This window comes from Staurois parvus, unplaced genomic scaffold, assembly GCF_062004578.1.
Source record: "Staurois parvus isolate SC_StPar_1 unplaced genomic scaffold, SC_StPar_1.0 ptg000020l, whole genome shotgun sequence".
Taxonomy (NCBI): Eukaryota; Metazoa; Chordata; class Amphibia; order Anura; family Ranidae; genus Staurois; species Staurois parvus.
This window is the reverse complement of record NW_028317816.1, coordinates 12,759,125-12,780,203: the sequence shown is the minus strand read 5'-3', so window position 1 is coordinate 12,780,203 and position 21,079 is coordinate 12,759,125. Positions and strand designations below refer to the sequence as shown.

At 36.7% G+C, this 21,079-nt stretch overlaps 1 protein-coding gene across 1 annotated transcript in view; it reads right to left on the bottom strand.

Moving 5' to 3' along the window:
• CNTNAP2 (contactin associated protein 2) overlaps positions 1-21,079 on the bottom strand; it is a 2,186,758-nt gene that overhangs the window by 777,809 nt on the left and 1,387,870 nt on the right. The gene's annotated exons all lie outside the window — the stretch shown is intronic.

Here is a 21,079-nt window from a genome sequence, read left to right as displayed (position 1 = left end):
TAAAAACCTGGCAAATGTTGTAACCATCCCTAGTTAGTCAAAAACTACAAAAATGGTTAAACTTCTACTTTAATGGACATCAGTACATTTATTGGTATATTTAACTTAATTTTTATGAAAATTAGATGAGCCATGCCTTTCCTTTATTTACTTTATCTTAGTTGCTGAAATATTACAGTTGATGGGTAACACAGTGGATTGCAGAGGATAGCATTTCCATTGTAAAAATATTTGACTTAGACACTTAAATGCCCATCTTTGGTGAAAGCTCTTCCCCCAAATACACCCTTTAACTCATTCGCCAGATATTAAAATGACAAATGCCTACTGAAACCTTGTTTATACTCACCCAAATCAGATGTGGATTTTCTACACCGGTATCACTTCAAGGAAAGAAAACTGGATGACACTTTCAATTGCTGCAGTCTACTGTATGCTGAAATGACCCCACCACTGGACAGTCAATAAGAAGTGTTTAGTTACCAAGGCAGTGATGAGCAGAGAAGAACCTAGACCTGACTTGTCATCTGACTATGAGTTTAAGAGAGTATTCTGGGCTTTTTGCATATTTTTTCTCCTTGTTGAACTAATGGGTGACAATTATCTAAACTGAACATTACTTAAGATAAAAATTATTATTTTGTTAATCAATTCTGGTGTACTGATACAGTTTTAAGAAAAATCTAAAATTTGTGAAAAAAAAATCACACATCAGCAAAATGACTGTATCATCACATAGTATGAAAGAAACCTGAAAAACCCAGTGTGCTTTGATCATGTAACCTTTCATGGGGATGTGATCCTTAAAATGAAAAACATAAAAATAAAATATTTAAGTAAAATAAGTAACAGTAAAAAAAATTAGCGGCCCAAAAAACAGGTGGTTTAGAAGATAGTAACAGTTCAGAGAGAAAACTTGTATTTGATTTCTAGCTGAACTGAAAACTACAGATTCAGCTAACATTTCTGCTGACAAACACAATCACAAAAAAGAAATATATATATATATTTAGGTTGCTTAAGAAATAAAAAGGCAATAACAGATGATTATTAATTAATATTATTTGAACTGGAAATCTATGGCAAAGGTTAAACTGGACTCCAATGCCTGAGATGCGAAAGTACAAAAGAATGGGAATCACGGACACAGATAGATTATATTTTAATACTACCATCCATGGAAATTAAATAAATCTAATTGTATGCAGGATTCAGTTCAGATTATTAAAAGTTGAATTCCAGGTATGGGTATTTTGTACATTGTTACACTAGTTCAGCTAAGACCAATGTAACTATGTATATATACTATACCTGGCTGATGTCCCTGGAAACTGGAAATTACTGAAGTAGACACCATTACTCCAATAACCTTTATCAGCTTCCAGGTCCAACATAAAGCAGCTGCCCTACTGTATTCTGAACACAGAAGGTCAGCAGCTTGGCAGGTGACATCATTGTCCCGCCTATCCACCTTGTCCAATCATAGAATGCTTTGCAATCATTTAGAAAATGCAGAGCATTCCCTCAATGGCATCCGTGCTAAATGACCGACCTCCTGTATTCAGAATGCAGTAGGGTAGCCACTCAGCACAGGATCTGGAAGCTAGTGTACATCACTGGAGTGGTGGGATCTACTTCAATGATTTATAGCATCTAGGGGTAATGGCTAGGTATGGTGTATGCACAGTAACATTGGTCCAAGCTGGACCAATGTAATTATGTATAAAATACCCAGACCTATAATTCATCTTTAATAACAACTAAGTTAAACATTACCTGTAGCTAAAACAATCTCATATCACAACCTATCATAATTTTAGAATGACAAATAGCAACCATATCTATGGATTTACTATGCCATTTATAATGATCCCACAGCCCTAACTTTCAATGAATGTGACCTCTCTTCCTTAGTATGAACATAGAAAAGGTTGCAGTTTTAAAAAGGCTTAGGTTCAATGATGCAGTGTAATGCCATCTGACTTTCACCTGCTCCGTTGCATGCAAGCTGTGATGTCAGGCATCATGATGCATAGGATAGGCATAGACATATAGCTTGCCAAGGATTGACCTTGCCAGGCTAGGTTGGATATTAGTTTATTAGCTTCTGAATTGTAAATAATGCCTAAAAAGAGGTGGAAACTGAAATACTGCTAAGTCATTTCTGCAACCATTGATGTTGAAGCAGCATCCTGTTATATAAAGGGTCATTCATCCTAGCACTGACATTTCAGTTCTTGATAGATGGTGGAGTTCATAAGCATTTACAAGATACAGCAGTCAGGAACAGGAATTATGACATGAAGATTTTAAAGCTCAAGTTTCTAAGAGCTATAAGCTGACAATGGGTGATTCAACCCACCAAACTCCACCTGTACATAAAATATCACATTTGGGTAGAGAGACCATTTAACCATTTAACGTATATCTAAAGTCATTTATGCCTCCTTGGGGAGATTTCCTTTCATTTTCTGTCTCATAGACTTATAAGTGTGATGGAAATCCTCCCTTAGACAGCTCTCGCTTCAACAAGTGTACCCATAGGATGTTTATACTGTACATCTAATACTGTTCCATTGACAAATGAAGTTTTTAAATTTGCCATTACTTTCAAGCCCACTGACACTGGTCAGTAGCAGAAATATAGAGGCTGAATTTCCTCTACAAGAAAACACATATCAATAAACTAAAATAACCTGACACGGGATTTAACCATTACCTACTCATTTGAAAAGACGTTTTCACTATGGATACACTTTAATGAGAATTTGTATATTCAAGGCTGACCTTCACAAAAATCATTTATACACATATGGGAGTATCTTCACCTGCCAAAGGATTTGTAATTCTATGCAGCCAGTTTTGTAATGCAGTCATCCCTGTCAGGCAGAACAGCCAGGTTTACAACCTTCACTGTCACAGAAGAACATATTGGTCAAAACTGATCCAAACAAATCCCAAGCCCACTGACTGGACAGTGGACAGCATAACACTGATGTGTGTTTACTGCTCAGTCTGCTTTCACCATCATGTTCCTGTGATTTACATGCAGCATCAACGAAATGCTGTTGCACGCAAGACTTTCAGACTGCTGTATAGGACAATATAGGAGGCTTGTATAAATGTTAAGTCAGGGACGTACTGCACGCTAACTGGCTTTAAAAATAAACACAGTAAGTGGAAGGGTATTGATAAAGGAAATTTACATCACATCCCACTGTAATGTCCCTATGGACAAAGAGTAAACTTGTGGGACTTTAATGTGATATTACAGTCTCAAATTGTTTTTTTAATTAAAATGATAAACATGTCATAGTTATCTGCTTTGTGCAAGCATATTGCACAGAATGGTCCCTTACATCTTCTTTTTTGGTCTCCTGTTGTTGCTTTCTAGATGAATATGCATGCCCATGTAGCACAGCCTGAGCTCTGGTCACACTATGTGGGGACACACATGCATCTAGTAAAATTAAGAAAGTAGTGACGCCTTTTGAATATAGCTGAATTTGGGTAACAATTACCTTTGTAATGGGTGCCCCTCCATACTACAAGGCTTTCCTGCTCACCTAGCCTAGAGGATGATGATTACAGTGATATACTTACCTTATTCATTGCTCCTGTCTCCTCTCTTTATGATTATTACCCCAAAGTTGACCAAAATGCCTACATTGTACATGAAGATGCTGAGGGCCCACCCACAGATATCAGACAATGGTGGAGAGCACAGGCTGAGGGGGATTTCTGCAATCAGCAAAACTTCAAAATGCTTCCTGTTGTATCAGACCTATAGCTATGCATCATCAAATGTCATGTTTCCAGCTAAATGGACGTCTCTAGCTCTGACTCAACATGGGACATGTCAGACCTGTGCATTTTTGATGAACCTGGACTGTATTTTGCTGATTTAAACTGAAAGGTCAATTGAGCCTTAACGTCAGAGCCAAGTAACTAGAATTTTTAAAAGGAGAGTTTAGCAATAGCACCCTATGTCATTTCTAAGTACTGGTTTCCTTCAAAGATTTTGAATAAATACATATGTTCAATAATGGCATTTTATGATTACTCCAAAGATTAGCTTTTAAGGGCCTAATTATACAGTAAAACGTTTTACAAAGTCACAAACAAAGTCAGATTCCCCATTTTTTGACACAGTTTGCTGTTTTCCCATGTTTTATAAAACTGAAGACCTATTGTCTGGTGAGCAAGAAAAATGAAAAATTGGATTTTGAAAACTCATAATTATACTGAAGAAAAGGGTGAAGCTTTTATTACTTCTATAGTGTTGCTGTGCTGCAGTAACATATTACATTCTTTGGCATATTCCACTTTCACAGTTTGAATATAGAATGCATAGGAAAATGGTAAGTGCTGAACTATTTCATGAAAATGGCAGACTTGCCCTTCGAACATGCATTTATAATTTGGTTGACTTGTGAAATGAAAATGGTCCTTAGGTATCAAAATTACTTGCACATGTTAAATGGTGGCCAAAATCTGCATGCATGCCTTTCAAGTTATTAGTGACTTTACTGTGCTATGAGGTACTTTTTAATAAATGTTACAATTTCTTTCATTTTATGATTCATATAATAGAGACAGAAAGTTGAAAGTAATTTTAGATTCTGAACTGTATAAATTTCAAAAGACCTCTCATGGAAAACCACTGTGATACCTTTTGAACTGCTTAAAAACTCTCCTGCATAGTGGCAAATGGAAATGTAGCCAGTATATTAACATACAAACTACCTTAACCACTTGCCCTCCTGGGTATTTACCCCCCTTCCTGACCAGGCTATTTTTGCATTACAGCGCTGCGTTAATTTAACTGACAATTGCGCGGTCATGCAACTCTGCAACCGAATTAAATTTATGTCCTTTTTTTCCCACAAATTGAGCTTTCTTTTGGTGGTATTTGATCGCCTTTGTGGTTTTTATTTTTTGCGCTATAAGCAAAAAAAGACCAACAATTTTGAGAAAAAAAAACTATATTTTGGACTTTTTGCTATAAAACATATCCAGTAAAAAAAATGAAAAAACAAATTTCATCATAAATTTAGGCCAAAATGTATTCTGCTACATGTATTTGCTAAAAAATATCCCAATATGTGTAAATGAATTGGTTTACGTGAAAGTCAGCGTTTACAAATGGCGGTATAGATACTGGAGTTTTTTCTACTAGTAATAGCAGCGATCAGTGACTTTTAGTGGGACTGTGGGACTGTGGAGGACATTCTGACACTGGGGGGAACTAACTTGGTGTCACTGACATCCCCAGTGACAACAATACAGTGATCAGTGCTAAAAAAAAAAAGCACTGACACTGTACTATTGGCACTGGGCAGAAAGGGGTTAATGTGAGGGGAAATAAAAGGGTTAACTATGTGCTGGGAGTGTTTTACTAGGGACAGGGTGTGTGCTTTACTGTAAGCACACTGATCGGGATGGCTGTACTGTGCACAGCCATCCCAAGCAATGTGCTCGAGCTGACAAGGAGGAAGACTGTTTGTAAACAAAACAGTGTTCCTCCTCATCACGCGCACCCCCTACCCGGAAATGCAAAATCATGTATATATAGTATATATGCTATAGGGCGGTCCTTAAGCGGTTAAAGTATAGGTATATACTTATCTATTTTCAGGTCACATGAATGGCTCCCCTGTGTCATCCAGTGCAGCTTCAGAGGAGAGAAGGGAGCTCTGACAACAGATGGGCCATTGAAGCCTAAGGATGATGTCACCACTTCAGGAATTACAAGCCAATGTTAGAGAGCTCCTTTCCTCTCCCCTGCAGCGCAGCTGACAGACACAGGCACGATCACCTGACTGGACCTGAATGGCCTGAAAATAGGTAAGCATGTTTCTTACATAGGTTAGTAAGCATAGGTGTTAGGAGGGGGGAGGGACAATTTTAAAATTAGTTAGGGTTAAGCTGAAATTCCCCTTTAAGAACCATTGGATCAGATATATTAACTATTTACTCAACTATGAACACAATTTTATTATAAATATTGTTCGGTTTACTGCTATCAAATATAAATCTGTCTTCTCCCTGGTCTGCACCGGCAAGCCCTTTCTTTCACTTTTGTTCCAATCTCTATCTTATATTTTGTTAATACTATATCACTCACATAACTACTTTTCACCTAAATGATAATTATAGTTAAACAGTTAACAGTTTCTAATACTATCTCTATGGCCTATGTTTTAGAAATTATATTTAAAGTGTAACTAAACCATGGACTCTGCATTCACTATATCTGGTCTCCCACAGTGCACAGAACATGGAAATGCAACTATTTTAGTAAATATAAACTGCTAAATACCTTTTCTCATCAGCAGTTAGAACAGTCTTGTGACCTCTGGTTGGACAGCACTGATTGGTCCTGTGCTGATCACATGCACTCTCCCAGGAAAAGCAAAACCTCTCTAGCAATACACACCAAACTGAGCAGGTGCAGAGTGTCTCCACATGCTATGTCTTATCAGGTGATAAGAGGGGGATACTGGAAGAAGGGGAGTATCAGAGAAGTCAGGATCAACCAGCCTTTTTACATAACGCAGAGGATTAACCCCTTAGGTTCCACATTGAGTTTAACAAGCATGCTTTACTGCATATACAGTCTGATTTTACTGTTGTGGGTTTAGTAGCACTTTAATGATTTAATGAATATCAACCTTGATGTAACCTGTTATGGACAGTTTAACTATTCTTTAAGCTCTACACTTAATACAATAAATGAGAAGTTTGAATTTAAAAATAGTTTATCATGACTCAGTGATGTATCATATTAAATTCAAATGAACCGATATTACTGATATGTTCTGGGAAATACAATTAGTGGTTATTGTAAATGCTGATATTCAACACAAGTGCCCAATAAAAATATTGGAAAAGATAATAATGGAGGGGGGGAATATCAGGATATGTATGATACACATTCAAAAAGGAATCTTTTACTAAGCATAAATATAGATTAACATATCTTTGAAATCTGAGCTATGATACTCAGATAAATCAATGATAGAGTCATTTATGGTAAATAAATACCACATTATTAGTAGGATATTATGTTTACTTACATGGCTAATCACTATGTAGAATTTATAAAAAGGGAGAATCTTCTTACATGCATAACATTGTATGGTAAGAACCATCTTTTAAAAATTAATTCCATAGTTAATAGAAACCTGTGCTAAGAGAAATTTGGAGCTTTCATAGCTTACCTCCCTCTACAAATTCCCACCTTCCTCTGGTTTCAGTACCTTGTGAATCACTGACATGGGGCAAGCACATGAAATAAATAGTCAAACTGAAGTCACAGCTCCTGTATACTGCATGTTTACTCTGGGTCAAAGCCTCAGAAAGAATTGAAGACAAGATGTTGATTGCGGAAAGGCAACTAGGCAAGGAAAATAAATTAAAAAAAAAAATTTTCTTAGTTTTTTTATGCTTGCACGTTATTGGAAAACAGAGCTTTCACCTCATTCACAAAGCTAAGGGAAAATTCCCTTAAAAAGTAAACAGCCTATTTGCCTTTAATATATCAACCCCAAAGTATTGGAGCAAGAGGATCAGCATGATGGTCAGGCAGCTATTATTTTCAGAAGAAGAACAATGGCAATGATTATGTTTCTCCCATTACAAGTGTACTTTAAAGAGCAATTACTGACTTATCCAGAATTTCTGTGTATGAGTTTGTATGTGTGTTTGTATTTGTGTTTATGTGGTGTGTGTGTGTGTGTGTATGTTAGGGATATAGTTTGAACTTCCCTTACAAAATATACATTCCCTTGCAAGTAGAATCGCCTACAGTATTTTTTTTTAGTAAATTAATTCCAAAGTGCTAAAGCTAAGGAAAAATCCATTGCAAAGTAAAAATGACCTTGCAAAGTGAACATCCTATATGAGGTTGACACCACCAACATCAACTTTCATTTTCTATCACTGCAGCTTTGCTTTAATGTCAGCACAGCAGTGAAGATGCCAGCATAGCAGTGAGAAAAGTTTTCAGTATGGGGCTTCTTGTACTGAAAATGTAACCACTTGGAACCTATCCACAGTACATTTACTGTGGACAGGTGGCACATGCCGGCTGGATTATGTACATGTATGTCATCCAGCCTGCTCACGTTTAGGAGTGTGCTGCAGCCCTCCCCTTCCCTATGACCATTGGATTGTGGCACCCAGTACTGGGTCACTTTGAGCAGCCTGGGGATCATGAGATTGGTCACAATGTCAACAAAGCTCTTATGAATGAATCAGATTCATAACAGCTGTACTTACAATACTAGTGAGCTGTGATTGGGCCACAAATATCACATGGTACCATGGTCAATAACAGCACCCTGTACCATGTGATTAGCTGTAGCCAATCACAGATCACTAGTAATCACAGCTGTTATGAATGTAACCCATTCATGATTGTTCGAAAATTGCTGTTACAGTGATTTTTATTGTAACAGTAATTGAAGTGTGAAAAAAATCCTTATCACCCCCAGAGCATTATAGTGTTACTATGGTGACACTGAACTACTCTAATTAAATACGGAAAAACAATTGTAAAAAAAGAAAAAAATGTCAATGTGTGAAAAAATGTTTAAAAAATGAATAAAAAATATATATTTTGTGTAAATACTGTCACCAGTTAGTGCCCCTGATCACCACCATGCCATTCATATGATGACACTGCACTACACTGGTGACAGTATGTAAAAACAAATTTGTAAAAAAATAATGATTTAATTACTTAATTTTCCAAAAAATTTTAACAAATAAAGACAAGTTCAAATAACTCACCATGCCTCTTACTAAATAACACCAATAGAAAGCTCTATTTGTGTGAACAAAATTATATAAATGTCTCTTGCGTACAGTGTTGGATGAGCAAGCAATTGCCAGTTAAAGTAGTGCAGTGCCTAATAGCAAAAAATGGCCTGGTCATGAAGGGGTAAAACCCTCTGGAGATTAAAGAAAAGTTCCACCCAAAGGTGGAATTTCCACTTATCTACCTCCTCCTGTTCATCTGCTGCCACATTTGGCACCTTTTGGGGAGGAGCTGGTACTTGGTTTTGACAGGTACCCGCTCCAATTCCTGGCTGAGTTTGCTGCGGCAAACTGGTAGAGGCAGGATCTCCTCATGTCAGATCCTACATCAAGCAGTACAGAGAGCAGCACAGTAGTGACATCATCAAATCTCAGTTCAACGTATATGAAATTAGAAGTCATAGGAACCAGTGCCTAAGATTTTGTACTGCAGATATACAGTACAGATAAGATGATGTGGACACAAGAGTGCTTAGGCATCCTCCCATATCAGGAAGCACACCAATGTTTTTCAGGGGTAAAATTATTACTTCCTAATGTTCCCCATAGCATAGCAAAATCTTAATTTTTTTGTGTTCAGGTCCACTTTAACTCTATCACTTAAACTAAACCCTCTAAAGTCCTAATCTTAACATTGAGCTAATATAAATGATTACTTATTCAATAATACTAAGCTAACTCCTGTAGGAAAACACTAACTTTATTATTTGCCTGGAGCAGTTGCATCCCATGCTCATGGTCTACACAAAACCTAATCATCCCGTGATGCCAGAACCAAGTAGTAATGATTCATGCTGGTAAATGGCTATTTTTATTATGAATATATGACACTTGATTTTTTTCCTGTTTTAAAAATGTGTATATATATATATATATATATATATATATTATATTATATACACAGACATATGGATTTTGCAGGAATGCTTCCTTTGATGTGCAACCACTACACTCTAGTTTGCTACATTAACATTTATACAGATGTTTTAAACTAACATGGCAATTGTAAAATAATAATTATGTGAACTTGTAAAGTAATCGCATTTTCCAAGAACGGTAATCTCAGGTGGACATTTAAAAAGCAGTGCTATGGCTGTACCACAGCCATACCACTGCTTAAAAAGCGTAGCATATTTTTAAAGAATAGTGATGTGAGTGATGAGAGTCTGAAGGCATGCAGTAAAAAAAAAAAAACACATTTTCCACATGAATTGGGCAGAAAATTCATGACTCCTCTATGGCATCACTGGCCTAAAAAAGAAGTACAGTGGTACCTCAGTTTAGGAATTTAATGTGTTCTCCGGGACGTTTCGTATTATGAAAAATTTGTAAACCGAAACACAGTATCCCATAGGAATGCATTGAATGCATTGAAAAACACCGCCACACTTGACGTCATGTGCTACCCACAGACTACCCACAGACTCCAGCATGCACGGGGGCGGCAGTATAAACCTCCCAGAAACAATGCATCCTGGGGAAACTTGCTTTGTATTGCAAAAAAAATTTGTAAACCGAGGCATTATTTTCAATGGATTTTCATTTGTAAACCGAAAATTACGTTAACCGAGGCGTTCGTAAACCGAGGTACCACTGTATTACAATCATTAAAAGCATATCTAGAATATGGAGTACCATATTCCAGGTTTTGAAAACCACATTAAACCCTCTCTAAAATGTTCAAGTTCTGTTTAAAATAGCAGGCAACCAAATGATTAAACAGAAAATTGGGCTGCCTAATTCTAACAGTTTGTGTTCTACACTAATTACATGAGTGCATTATAGTACAGAAATCATTACTTATGGCTCCTGGGAGTGAAGATATCAAACACAGCAGATATGAAAGCATATATTTCCTTGTACTCACTCTTTGTCTGCATATGCAGGCAAGATTTATCTAAACAGAGCAATATTCACACTGGCTTGGGCCTGTGAGGGCAACACTGAAAGTACAAGGAAAACAAAGGTAAGAAGTTATATTTGAAAGTTGTTTTCTATTCTTGAATGCGGTAAAGGATAAAGTTGTAATTACTTTTTTTCATCTATGCCACATTTGCAGAGAGCAGCCTTTTGGACACTGCTCTGTGTTTTGAGAACTGTTCAGTATGGGAGGACACTAAGCGAATTTACTATAATATTTTAATATGATTCCAAGCACAGACAAGGCAAAATACCTTACAGTGTCCAAATAGTGAACTGATGAATGCCGAAGTCATCCTCTGTATGTTTGTTGAATTACTGTTACTATCATTTCACAGTGCTTTTCTTGTACCAAAATGTAATTTATTTACTTAAAAACATTATAAAATATGTTTTGCGTTTATTTCTATATTGTTAAAATTATTTCTTCACCCCTATGCTTGAAATGTAAATGGACTTAAGAAGCTGACAGTATACAGTAAGTATGGGATATGATTTTCTAGCACCTTGCATTGTCTTTTCTGGCTGTTTGACATAAATACAAGGGTTGTTATGTCAAGCACAAAGCAGAAGAATAGTAAATGCCCTTTTCATATATACTCCAAAGGCCTTCTTTTCCCATCACCTTTTGGCTGACCTTACTCCTTCGTAGCTTCATTGCTTTCCTCGAAGTGTTGTGTTCCCTGTGGTTTTCATGCTCTTTTCTACCTGTCATAGATGTTTTCTTACTTAGTTCTTTTGAAAACTTTTCTCTCCTAGTCCTTAAGTTTACTTGCTCTTTTTTCTTGCCATCTATACTAAGACCACATGCAGCTTGTTCTAGCATGATATGAGGGTTTATGTTCATGCCTATGCTCTCTTTTAACTACCTATCACAGTAAAGTGTTTCAAATTCTGCAGTAAGTGTCACTTGCTGGTTTTTGTCTGATCTGATGTCTGTGGGGGTATATAGATTTGATGGGAAGGGCAATGATCTTTTTCTTCATTAGAGTGGAATCAATCAAAGTAGAACATTATGTATAAAACAAAAATGGGAAAACAGGTAGGGATTTTAATGCAGACAAGACATGCTTTATCTCTTCTGCATTAAAATGACTTACCTTCCTCTCTGCCCCTGCACAGTGAGCTGCTCACGCAACAACTCACTGTAGAAATTCGACAATTTCAAAGCTGATGTCACTCCCACACATGCACAGGGGAGATGTCATATTGGACATGCCAATAAAAGCAGTCGGCACTTGCTACCTGAAAGTCAGCCACTAGAAGATGTCAGTAGCCGGTGGGGAGATCCAGGATGCCACATCCCTAGAGCCAAGGTGAGTATAGTTCTGCTTTAATGTTAAATGGGATTTACACAAATTTTAGCATTTTTTCCAGTTTGTATATATGTAGATAATTTACAGAAAACTCATATAAGATAATGCTATTTCCATTGCATGGAAAGCTATAGTCACTCCCATGCTGTCCTGTGTATGTCTTCCTATCCTCCCTTTGTTCACCTATTGCTAGCTAGAAAGAGATGTGTCAATGGTCACAACTTCCATATAAGTCAACACAGACAATACAGCAGCCAATACTTTCTTAGTGAACTGGAGCTAGACACATCGGGGTTTATTTACTAAAGCCAGAGAGTGTAAAATCAGACTCACTTCTGAATTGAAACTAATCAATTTATAACCTCAGCTTTCTATGCAGAAGTGAGCCTGATTTTGCACTCTCCAGCTTTAGTAAATAAACCCCTTTCTGTCAGTGCTATTGCTAATGCCTGTATGTGGTCAGCACTCCTGCTTGACAGTGATAGGGTCACCAGTTTGAATCTCAACAACAGCATTACTTGCCTGGAGTTTGCATGCTTTCCTTGTGCCTGTGTGGGTTTCCTCTGGGTACTTCAGTTTCCTCCCACACTCCAAGGACATGCTGGTAGATTAATTGGCTCCTGTCTAAATTGGGAGAGAGAGATGACATCTCTCCAAAGAGGGATGAAATCTCTCCAAAGCAAGAGAAATTACCTCACTTGTCACTGAAACAAATGTCCCTATTGCAAAGTTTTTCATATATACCTGTTCTGGTGGCAACTCAAAAGTTTGGATATTTTCTCACCTGCAGCTCTGGTGACAATGGTCAACAGGACAAATAAGGAGGGTGAATCTTAAATCTACCCAATGGGGACAGAAACAACTATAAGAACCTGACAAAGGTTGCAACCCCTCTAATGGAAAAAATAAAGGTATAGGTAAATGAGGTATAGACTCCAGAGAGAGAGATATCATTCTACCCCTGTACAAATCATTAGTTATACCTCATCTGGAATATGCAGTTCAGTTTTGGGCATCAATTCACAAAGAGAGCATTGGGAAACTGGAGAAAGTACAGAGAAGGGCAACTAAACTGATAAGAGGCATAGAGGAGCTCAGATATAAGGAAAGATTAGAGGAACTGAATGTATTCTCTCTTGAGAAGAGGAGATTAAGGGGGGATATGATCAACATGTATAAATACATCAGTGGTTCATATAGTGAACTCGGTGTAGAGTTATTCACCCTGAGGTCATCACAGAGGACAAGGGGGCACTCTTTACATCTGGAGGAGAAGAAATTTAATCTCCAAACACAGAAAGGCTTCTTCACAGTAAGAGCTGTGAAAATATGGAATAGACTCCTTCAAGAGTTGGTTCTGGCCAGCTAAGTAGATTGCTTTAAAAAAGGCCTGGGTTATTTCTTGGATGCACAGAATATAACTGGATATTAACATTTATAGGTAAAGTTGATCCAGGGAACATCCAATTGCCTCTCGGGGATCAGGAAGGAATTTTTTCCCCTGCAGGAGCAATTTGGATCATTGGATGTTTATTTTTCCTTCCTCTGGATCAACTGTGGGTGTAGGATTACAATTTTTTCTTTTTTTAATGGTTGAACTGGATGGACTTTTGTCTTTTTTTCAGCCAGACTAACTATGTAACTATGTAACTATGTTACATGTAGTTCATTCAAAACTAACATCTACGGCTACCCTGTCCACATGGTGACAACACTGCTGTGTAATTTTACTACCAAATAAACAAAGTTGTTACTCTGTTACAGGAAGTGAAAAAATAATGGCTCTACTGGCAAGATCAACAAGCAGTAAAATTTTATTATGGAGGGGACTCTCCAGGTGTTAACACTAATGACAGACTGAATCACATATTTATTTTTTTTTTTTTCCATAATTACCCTTTACGTATTTTATATAAACATATAATTGGATTTTATGGGGTTCTATTTAATTGTATTTATAGGATATCCACTTAAACTTATGTTTTAAAAGTAGTTTATATGAATTTATTGATAATACATACAGGGTTTGATCTATTTCAAGGCAAATGCACTGTTCATCTTGCAAGGAAATTTTCCCCAAAGCTTAGTGAATGCAGCGATTAAAAAAAAAATTCTAAATAAAACCAGCATTTTTGCTTGCGCAAGATTAGATGATGGAAGCCAGCAGAGCTTCACTCCATTTACTAGGCTCCTGGGATAATTCACTTTGCAGAATACAACTGCATTCTTTTAGTAAGTCAACCCATACTGTGATGAACATTAAACCAGTGCAATATTCAATACATAAATTACTTGATCTTAAATTGGTATTATTTTATGCATGGTCTCTAATGCATGATAACTTTAATAGATTATTTTAATCCCATTCACATTAATTACTAGGTAATAGGAAGAGTGGAATTTGTTAATTCTCTTTCCTAGCAGGCACCAATGATCTTGACAAGGAATTTTATCAAAAATACATAACCAAAATAGCATACATAGCTAAACTACAACTGCTGCTTAAGACATGGTTCAAGCTTGTGTTATGCTAAGAACATTTTATGACATAACGATCTGGTAACATACCATATGCCAAAGGTTATCCTGTACTTTGTTGTTTATAGTGAGACATACCATACTTGCCAACAGGGGCGGACTGACAACTCATGGGGCCCCCAGGCAATAGGGGATCATGGGGCCCCTGTGTCCTTGCCCAAACTCAAAAAAGCCTATGAAAAAGGTACCAGGGGCATCTCATGGGGCCCCCTACTGACCCCGGGCCCGAGTTTCCAAATGGTCAGTCTGCCCCTGCTTGCCAATATATTCCAAATTAGTTATGCTGTCAAAGTTGCTTATGTCTGTAAACATTCTTGAGCAGACATGTATGTGCAGTCTACACTATAATACAATAATACATACATGTAATACATAGCCAGGGGGAAGTATTCTCCTCTTGAGAAATTCCCTTACACGTGTATGTTAAAATATTCATCTTTCTGTTCACCGTAAGACAAGTGGTTTTGACTAAATTCCACAACAGTTTCTGCATATCATGACTGCTGACTCTGCTTTCCCTTCTGAGACTCACCATACAATCAACATGACGTTTAAGAGCTCTTACAACTCACCAGTTCAATAACTCATTAATTCCTTTGTCATCAGAATCCTTCCAGTCCATTACAGACCAAATGATATGTGTCTCTTCTTGAGTCAAAACTGGCTATATTGTTCTGTTATTATGTTCAGAGCTTTTTCATTGTACATTTATATATGCCACTAGACATTCTGAATGGTTAGTCAAGTGAGCTTAAGGCTTCGTCCAAACACAAGCTTGGAACCTTGTATTGATGGGGATCTTCACTGTTGGATTATATGGTCTCTGTTTTTATTTACACATTAAATGTTTTCATTTTTGAATGAGTAGGGAAGGATCTCATGCTTTTTTTTATGGGTTTTTTGAATGGGGTCCCCATTAAAATTCATACCAAATCTAAAAGGCCTGAAATAAATGCAATTTTTTTTGTGTGGGGATCTTCCAACACCATCTATATTAGGCCCTCATCAAGGATATGGGTCTGTTATAGATGGTTAGCGTCCTTAGCCACTTTGTTTACAAATAGAATCAAAAACTTCCAATCCGGGCCAATTCTGACATTCCTCTCCTACATGTAAAAAAACATCATATTTTTGCTAGAAAACTGCTTAGAACTCCCAAACATTATATATACTGTATATATTTTATGTCACATGGTATTTGCACAGTAGTTTTTCAAACACAATTTTTTTGTAAAAAATACACTTTAATGTAATGTCTCAAGAACTGGATACTATTATCCTCAATCACTTAGGAGAGCCTGGTAAAGGTGGTGGCCAGAGGGGCAGACCCCCTTCTACCCCCCCCCCCCATAAAAGTAATCCAGTGGCTCTTTAGCTGCTCAGATTACTTTTACTGGCTTCAGAATTGATGGTTACAGAAAAAAAATCTCATTCATTACTGCAGCTGTGGCGATGACCAATATATCACCCTTCCCATCCATGGATGTACAGGTACATCTATGGATGGACATCTGAAAGCTTTTAGCAATTTAAACTCACTTGTCATGATCTGAACCCAGTCACATTTGGTTCATCAATCTTTTTGTACATGATTACAATTTATCATAATAACATTGTATGTGTCCTGCAAGTCATATATCAAGCAATGTAGCAACTATTTAAATGACTTTCAAACAGATTTTAATTGCAAAAAATATAGAGCAGACCAAGGCAACCTACCACCAGTAATTTGGAGCATTTCATGGGTTTAATATAAACTTTTTTTTATGATAGGGTGCCTTAATCAATTTGGTTCACTGTGTGACCAAGAACTGGATTGCTATAAAATGTACAAGTTCATGGCTAGCATTGCATGTCTTTGCACTTGCTATGCAGGTTGGCAGAGTCTATACTGAAAAACAAGAGGGAACCTGTCATGAGAGAAGAATGGGAACTGCAATTTTTTTGGTCTCCTTAAAAAAGTGAGTTACTTTGGGGCTTATTCCCACTATAGAGTTTATTTACTAGGCTTAATGAATGAGGTAAAGCTTGGCTCACTTCCATCATCCAATGATGTGGAAGCAAACTTCACCACTTCACCATCATCACATTCACTATTCTTTGGGGCAAGTTCCCATGTAAGGTAACAGCCTATTTGCCTAGAGTAAATCAACCCTTATGTGTGATGATGGATGTTTTTCTGCACCTGATCAATGCATGTAATCACAAGGACACTTAGAAACCAATTGTTTTTTACGTGCCCCATTCATGTGGAAAAATGTAGAGATCCTGCATTTTTCCATAGAGTATCATATAATATCACAGGCCGCTGAACCACAGAACAACATGCTGCAGTGTGGAGACTTGAATGGAATGTAAATTTGTACACTCTTAATAAAGTAAAAAAAATAGTAAATCTTACTACCTGGCAAAATGGATACCAGGCTTCCAGACTTCATTGTAAAATGGTTTTAGCATGCTGCTATTGTGAGAGGAAAGAAAACCCTGTAAGGGTCTCATACACATTTAAATCCTTTGTTGGTCTGGTCAAATATTTAGAACGGTATCAATAAAGTAAAAAAGATAATACAATATTATACAGAATACTGTCTGTGACACTTTTTCATTTGCACTGACAGTTACATTTTTAGGACAAGTTTTGGGGTGTTCCTTTCTTCTTGGTACAAGCACAAAACACAAACTTTAATCAGTATTTTTAAATAATAATCATGCTTGCTGTGATGAAAAAAAAAACCAAAAAATAAATTCCCTAAAAACAATTGGTAAGCAATGTACAAAAAAAATAAAAAACAATAAAACTATTGTTGTTCCACAATCTAACCATTATTTTCAGATCATTGTCATGCATGCTGTGATTTCAAAAAAATATAAAGATAACAATATACATAAAAGCCTTTGTGCTTTTTGGCTTGTTTTTTTCTTACTTTTAATATGTTTTGTTATTTTTGAGCAAAAAAAGTCATATCAACTTGATCAGTTTAAAGGTACAATACAAGGACAATACAATTTTTTTTTTGGACAACTTATAATTTTTAAAGGGAAAGACCTCAATTGTTGGGGGGTGTTTTAATGGTATAATAGAATATGTTGCTTTCAACGTGTAACAATAGCGTATACCAAAAAGAATTGTACTGTCTCATTATATTTTCAAGTTGATACTCTATGCTAGTCTGTGTTTTTCTTCCCTTTGTAAAAAAAAAATCACAGATATACTCCAAAAAAATAAAACACCCCAAACACAAAAAAAACACTCAAGAACCATTTAAATCCTTTACATGCTTTAAAAAACACCGTAACCAACAGAATTTGACATACTCTTTGGCTCTAATGCATTACACTAAACTGGAGATCTTATTTGCTTCTGAAGGCATGAAGAAAACGCTAGTACTGTAAATGTGTGTAGCAGGGGCAGACTGACAACTCATGGGCCCCCCGGGCAATAGGGGATCATGAGGCCCCTGTGTGCTTGCTCAAACTCCAAAAAGCCTATGAAAATGGTACCAGGGGCATCTCATGGGGCCCCCTACTGACCCCAGGCCCTCAGGCAGTGCCCGAGTTTCCAAATGGTCAGTCCGCCCCTGGTGTGTAGACACTAGGGGGATATTGTTAGGACTTAATCCTAATTTAGACAGATGTTGGGGAATCAGTGTACAAAGGTTTGCTGTGCTGACTTCCATCATCCAATCAAGTGAAGCAAAAAAAAAATATATATATATATAATTTTTTTTTCAATTTCCTTGCTTGTGGCTGTGAATTCTTACAAAGTGAATTTTCTCCACATTTGCTGAGCTAAAGAAAAATTCCCTTGAAAGGCAAATGCCTTTAGTAAATCAGCCTCTTTAATTTAGATGAGTAACATACAGCAGGAGTCTGCCAGACATCACTTCAAGTTAAAATGACTCTTAACTTTAGGCAGAAAACACTGTACTGGTGATACCATATTTACCACTATTAGTTTACTAATCTCATGTTTTTTCACATATGATAAAAGTCTAACCATAGTTTCTAAAAACTGTATACATTTGCCTTCATTGTATACACAATCTATTAACATGCATTATGATCATTTAGAAGTCACATCCCTCTGTATAATTCTACAGTCTTCTTATGCATTTTCCTAGATTTATTTGTTTTGGTAAATGGATGATCTTCAGTTTAAGATTAGCCATAATATATTTTCTGGTTTAATTAATACATCAGGCAGTAGTTCTAGCCTCATCCTTGTTTAGGATAGTTTGTCCAGTCAGACTTATAGCTACAATAAGAAACATTTTATCAGGCATTGTGAGTTCAGATATAGCTGAAATTAAATAAAATACTGAGATGGACATGTGATGACCTACTTTTAAATTGTTAACGGCATCCTTTAGCTACTGAGATAATTTTCCAGACTATATCTTTGGCCGAGCCCTTGCTCTTAGGTACATCAAATCCTTGTACTTATTAATGTAATTTACAGCTTAAACTTTAACCAGTGGTATGATTAGATGCAGTTAATCTCATTTTGATGGAAATTAAGTTTGGGCACCTTCAGTGATAATGATTAGTCATATAGAATTATCTGTCAAGTTCACTTAATATGGCTGCTGAAGACCATGAAATCTAAGCATTCTTTCAAGGACAAGAATTTTCGTAGTATGTTGATTTTCTGTCATTTCAGTATGTGGCACAGAAAACAAATGTGACTTAGCAGTAAAATTTTACAAAAAAATGTGCTAGATCACAGACTAGTGCAGAACAAAATAAATAAACAAATAAATAATAACCTAAGGACTCATAAAAATGAATTGATGAGTACATTGCACAATCTGTTAATACATATGTATCTAATAGCAAAATCTATTCTCACCCTAATCCTTAAGGACATTTAATGATGAAATTTACCCTGAAAAAATACTGTTAGCATGCCCAGATTTTTTGTAGAAGAAACATTGAATGGGGATTTCCTAACACAGGAGCAGCCAGAAGTTAGAAGATGATGGGTTACTATGCACAGCTGCTCTAGATTCTGTCTAATCACAAAGAAATGCTTACTAGATAAAGCAGTAATTGCTCTTTAAAAATAAAAGTCATAAGGGCTGGCATTGTTGATCTGTCCTTCTGAAAACGTTTAACCAGCATGCTGATTGTCTTACACGAATACTTTGGGGTTGATTTACTAATGGCAAATAGACTGTTCTCTTTGTACGGGAACTTTCCCTTAGCTTAAGGAAAGAGGTGAAGCTCTACTGACTTCCATCATCCAATCATATGTCAGCAAAAATTAAATACAATGGATTGGAGCCCTGAGGAAGTCACATGACTTGCGACGCAATGCGTAAGATGGAAGCATGGTGACGTCATTTCCGGTACTGCCGGCAGCCACTATCTTGGTACTTCCAAGCTCATACACCTTTCTGCATTAGATTGCAGTGTTTCTTGCCTGTATGGGTCTGCAGACCTGTTTTTAAATGTGAGTAGTCACTTTGTGTTTCTTTTTACAATATATATTTGACTTACTACACCATGGTCAGCTTTCTTGTTTAAATCTTCCATGTGGGGACACTGGAGATGAGAGAGTCTTATGGCCATATCCATGTAAGGACACCTGAGTGGTTATTGCTGTTACGCCTGTGAGTGCTCACCATCTCCACCATAGAGGAGTGCTCTGAGTACTATTGAGGGAGATACACAGTGAGATCATCGATTGAGTGTATTCAACGCCTTATGACCCCTTGCGGGTCGCAGTTTGAAGGTTAGCACGCATGTTAGCTGGTGGAGGATTGATTCATTGCAGTGATCACTGAATGATTCCTGGCTTGTGCTGAAGATTCACAGATTTTTTGGGACTATACACTATATTGATTTTGTTTGGAATTTATATATTGTGTCATGTTTTTCTACAATCAAGTTTATCTATTATTTATTATTTATTTTTGGTCACTTTTACACTTGTTCATCATTGGCACTTTAATTACACTTTGTGTCATACAGATGTTTATATATTTTTATTGCTTTGGTCACAATTTTTCACCCATTGTTTTTAATAGTTCCTATACTCCTACACTTGGCTGTGGGGTTTATTTATTTATTTGTTCACTGAGTAGCGCAACACGAATCCATTGTAATTATTTCAATCACTATTGGGAATATAGTCAGGTGTTTGCAGCGACTTGGCGGTGATTATAGTTACCTGGCAGCGCATGAGGATTTTTCTTCTTTTCAGCAAACATTACTGCTTTTTTTTATTTTCTTACACATGATTGGGTATTCTTTTCAAAGCAGATTTTCACCACGTTCATTGAATTAAGGGAAAATTCCCTTGAAAAAAGAAAATTCACTTGTAAATTGAGCAGCCTATTTATCTTTAGTAAAGCAACCCATTTGAGTCAAAGACACTGCACAATCATATAAAAATGTTTTTTTTAATCTTCACTGAATTTTTTTATGTGCATGCTTGCTCCAGCATAACAACTGAGAAAACCCCAGATCCCACGCATAAC